The sequence below is a fragment of the Artemia franciscana genome, unplaced genomic scaffold, assembly GCF_032884065.1.
Source record: "Artemia franciscana unplaced genomic scaffold, ASM3288406v1 Scaffold_1714, whole genome shotgun sequence".
Lineage (NCBI taxonomy): Eukaryota > Metazoa > Arthropoda > Branchiopoda > Anostraca > Artemiidae > Artemia > Artemia franciscana.
This window is the reverse complement of record NW_027062929.1, coordinates 60,001-65,129: the sequence shown is the minus strand read 5'-3', so window position 1 is coordinate 65,129 and position 5,129 is coordinate 60,001. Positions and strand designations below refer to the sequence as shown.

The 5,129-nt window shown below is 35.7% G+C and overlaps 1 long non-coding RNA gene across 1 annotated transcript in view; it reads left to right on the top strand.

The window, feature by feature from the left end:
* Nucleotides 1-1,160: 1,160 nt before the first annotated feature.
* LOC136042676 (uncharacterized) overlaps nucleotides 1,161-5,129 on the top strand; it is a 47,392-nt gene continuing 43,423 nt past the window's right edge. The window contains exons 1-2 of the long non-coding RNA XR_010621386.1: nucleotides 1,161-1,274; nucleotides 4,221-4,297. This is a non-coding gene — a long non-coding RNA (uncharacterized LOC136042676). The remainder of the gene's footprint in view (nucleotides 1,275-4,220; nucleotides 4,298-5,129) is intronic.

Below are 5,129 nucleotides of genomic sequence, written 5' to 3'. Positions count from 1 at the left end.
AGAAATGATCGGATCTTCATGAAACTTCATATTTAGAAGGACCTCGTAACTCAGATTTCTTATTTTAAACCTCAACCGGATCCAGCGTCATTGGGGGGGCATTAGGGGGGGGGACCGAAAGTCTTAGAAAATAATTAAAGCGGAGAGATCAGGATGAAACTGAATGGGAAGAATAAAAACCTGTCTAAGATACGTGACTGACATAACCGGACCAGATCTGCTCTCTTTGGTGGAGTTGGGGGGGGGGGGGTAATTTTGAAAATTGAGGTATTTGTAACTTACGAAAAGGTGACCAGATCTCAATGAAATTTGATATTTAGAAGGATCTGCTGCTTTAAAGCTCTGATTTTAAATTCCGACCAGATCCTGTGACATTTGGAGGAGTTGGATGGGGAAACCGGAATTCTTGGAAAATGTGAAAATTGGGGTATTCTTATCTTACGAAAAGGTGATCTTATCTTAATGAAATTTGATATTTAGAAGAAATTCATGTCTCAGAGCTCTTATTTTAAATCCCGACTAGATCTTCTGACATTGGGGGGAGTTGGAGGGGGAAATCTTGGAAAACACTTGGAGAGGAGGAATCGGGATGAAGCTTGGTGGATAGAATAAGCAAATTTCGTTGATACGTGATTGACGTAACCGTACTGGACTCGCTCTCTTTGGGGGAGTTGGGGGGAGGGGTTCGGTGATTTGGTGAATTTGGTGCTTCTGAACGTACTAGGACGATGAAAATTGGTAGGCGTGTCAGTGAGCTGCACAAATTGACTTGATAAAGTCGTTTTCCCAGATTTGACCATCTGGGGGGCTAAAGGGAGTGGAAAAATTAGAAAAAATTAGGTATTTATAACTTACGAGTGGGTGATCGTATCTTAATGAATTTTGATATTTAGAAGGACATCGTGACTCAGAGCTCTTATTTTAAATCCTGACCGGCATTAAGCCTCTGATTTTCCTTTTAAATCAATCTATTGATTTTTAAAATTTTGTTAGATCTCATACCATATGAGCTCTTGGCTCTTAGCTCTTCTTGCCTCGTCACAAGTGCCATATGAGCTCATAGCTCTTTTTGTTGCTATGAAATTGGGTTTCTGAGATGTAATCTAAGCTTAATTCTTGAGTGTGTTTCGAATACCTGACAAGTACCCTAAACCTATTTTAGAAGAAAAGAGTTGAAATTCATCTTCGTAGAAACATTACTCCCTACGTTTCTCCCCGAAATGTGATGATGTCAAACTGGAGAAGCATTTTGAAGATGTGGACGGACCAATAAGGTAAAAATATATAACGAATCTGAAGGGGGATACTAGGCTCATTCAGTAGCTTAAGTAAGGATAGGTGCTTTAGCTTTTTGGATAATATTGTTAATATGGGTATCTCAACTTGATTTAGAAGAAATTGTTGCTACAATTGATTTCAAGGTAGATGCAGAAATTTCAGGAGGTATATTATTAAGGACAAGAGAGGGGAACTCAAGGAAACACATTGATGCTATTGTGGATTCATAAGATTTCTCTTTTTTTCAGGGCATCATTAAATTTCTTTTGAGGGTTTCAAATACTATAAAATCATCAAATTATTTCCACACCTTGGGAAATTCCTCTTCGAAACTGTTGACTATAAGTGAAAAAAAAAAGGAAGGAGACCTCAGAGAGTAACTTGGAATACTCTACTAGGGACAGGAAGGGAAATGGAATAATGAATATAGTACTAGACAACTTGTGATTTGATTTAAAAGAGGAACCTAATTCCCCCAGGAAAAGGTTATCTTCGAGTGACCTTTAAAGGAGACTGTCAGGACACTTTCAAATCTGCTGTAATTCTAATTTGCCCTTTTCCCTTCTTTTTTTTTCAATAGCTATGATGTTGGAAAATTTTGGTTTTAATTAATTAATTCGAAACTTTTCGAGCAGTTTGGGACATTAGACTTCCTATTATGGGTTAAGGTATATGCTCTCTCTTAAACTAGTGATTTAACAACGAAGTGGGAGCCCTGAATTAGGGGGACGGGGTCTGGTGAAATTAATGTTATATTTAGATTCAAAATGGAATTCTGACTCTTCAATTTTGCTATTTCTTGGTTAGGCCTATCTTAATGCTCATATAGGCTAAAATGAATAGATTTCATACATTTGAATTTTATCTAATGAAAAGCATTGTCAGATTCATAGGAAATCTGATTTTTAAGATAATTTCTGCTATTTTTTTTCTGTTTTACAGTTGATTAATTTTTTTTTATTGCTGACAACATTGTTCATAGGAACATTTAACTAAAGTTTAACCAAACAATGGTAATAGGCCTAGCAGCTAAAAGAAAATTCACCGGAAAGCTGGGTTTTCAGGTTAAAAGTGGCCTAAGAGAGATCCAAAGGGCTAAATACAGGGGCAATTTTCCAGTATTTTTGGGGGGTGGGGGCAAGACGGGTCCATATCCAGAAAGTCAAAGGGCTTGGGACATATAATATGTTTTCCACATTATGGAGGGGAAGCATCTGTTGCCTCGAGACAAAATATGTTTTTATTTGTGTGTCCTTGGTACTTTAATGTGTCTGAAGGGGGACTCAAAGCTCATTCAGGGGCTTAAGCATAGAGTTGTGTATTATTGATTCGTGGATAACGTTGTTTATATGGATACCCTATTTTAAATTAGAAGGAATTGTGACAACAGTTAATATCGAGGCGGACCTTGAAATTTCAGGAGGCGCGTGATTAAAGAAAAGAGAGGAGGGGGATTCATATTGGTATTATCGTGGATTTAGGAGGGCTTAGTTTCGTGTATTATTCCAAGGCATCATAAAATTTCTTTAGTAGGTTTCATATACTGTAAAATTATCAAACAACTTCTATATCTTGGGCGGACAACTTGTTGTCCATTTAAATTAATAGATGCACTCAAATCTCCTAGGTAAAGGCCAATATTGAATTTTGTGACCAGTCTGAATTTTCAGACATAACATACAGGTTTGGACATCTTCAAATGTAACTGATTTTACTAATTTTTTGGGAGTCAAAACTTGAAAATGCTTTAAAGTTTAAAGATTTTTTGCCATGAATGAGCTTAAAATAAATAAATGTTGAAAAAACAAACACTGTTGAATTTACATAAATATCAGTCCTCTGCGAGACGCCATCAGTTGACTTTAACTTGTTCAGCCGTTGCCTTGTTTTGATACCAAAAATTGGTAGACTCTAAGTTCTGTGGTCTTGTGTTCTGAGTTGGTTGGATGAAATATTTTTTTGTGAGGCCACATATACGACTTAACCTAGTTTTGGCAATATTTCCACCATTTCTGGAATAGTTTTGGACATACAACTTTATTTTAATGGCTCAAGGTATATACCCCCTTTTAAATTAGCAATTTCAAAACGAGCAAGCAGTTGTAACTTACAAAAAAAGGACCAGATACTCATATCATCAGGTTTATGTGTCTCAAGTGTATGTATTCACGAAACCATAATTATAATATTACTTAGAATTTCTTCCAGAGAAGGATCTAAACTTGCTTAGAGAAATAGAAAATCATCCTTTTTTTTCAGCTTTTAACAAACTTTCGACTTATTTTAATCTTAAAAACCCTGTATACCAAATTGAAAAATTTAAGGTCGGTAAATATATTAAACTGAATCTCATCTATGGTATGATAGCAAAATTTCCCTCATTCTTGTAGATGGGAAAACGGTACGAGAGCAGGAAAATAACCTTCCAAATCTTTCAAAGGGAACATGAACCTTAACTCAGTGGTGACAGTAAAGTCTAAAAGTGACCGACATCCAATTTTACGACTGGATTGTGCTAAATTTTAAATCTTTAGTTGAAAAAAGTTTCCGAAGGACCAGCTTGTGGAAATGAGGGACCCTCAAGCGGGTTTATACTGTTGAGAATTGTTATTAGTAACAGTATCGTAATGTTTCAAATGGAATTCAGCGAATCTAAATGAAAAAGGCTAAATTTGGTCCTTTAGATGATGTGTCTTGATAAATTTTGTTCATAAAGCATAATGTGGACGGCTACCATGTTCGTTGGATTATGATTAGCTTGAGAGTTGGGTGATACCAGAGGTATTGGAGGCAGAAGGAGAGTGGGAGAATCCCCAGAATTCGACCCTCAAATGAGCCAGTTTGAGAATTTTTGATCATTTCATTATATTTAAATTCTATTTACAGCTATAAATGTTTTTCATCCTACCATCCAAATATCTATACAAAATTTTTTCTTTTAGTTCATCTATCCAAAGGACCTAAGATAACGGCTTTATTCCCAATTTGGTCTGAAGGAGTCTTAAGGAGGGATGCATAGGTAATTGGAATCTTTTTTTCATTTTATTACTTTTTTTTCTTTCAGTAAGTAGAAAATTTGGAATAGAACTGTAGAAAAAAGAAGCTATTTAATCAGTAAAAACAGCTGAACAGAAAAAGGCGACATCATTCCGTTTTTTTTTTGTCTTATTTGTTCGGGATTTGTTAAGTTAGAGGTTGATAGTAGACTAGATAGTCCTTAAAGCGGTACAGCAGTAACCGTTTTAATTACTTATATAATTAGCATAAAAACAAGAGAGCTTTGTTTCTAGGAGACACCTTTATCGCCTCTCGTTTCCCATGACTGTAGTTGACTATGAACAGACCTTTAAGAAGCACAGTGCTTATCTCCTTTGGCCATCCCCCCCTCATACAACCTCCAAAATAATAAGCTCCTAAGTGCATTGTATAGTAGTGTTGTAAAATTACCTTAAAATAAATAACTGGGTTAGTAAAATGAGGTAAAATTAGGTACTTCCTAGGATATATAGGGTTAAATTGGTAGCTACAAGACCAGTTGAGCATTTCTTTTTGATCATCACTTGCAGCTTTTAATGACAATTTTCGGTACTTATGTGTTATAACACCGACCTCAAATTCTGCATCTAAGTAAAATCGGAAAAAACTCGTGGTAAAAACCCACGATTGCAATACAGATTGCTTTCATTCAATGCAGATGGCCAACTAAATGAATTTCATACATGGTCAGAAAAATCGATTCTACGTAGGTTTTACCTAGATAAAGAATTTTAGGTCAGCGCTCTAACAGATAAGTATTACATTCTTTAATGATTCTGATTTTCCTGGGGTTAAAAAGGTACTGTCCCTTCATG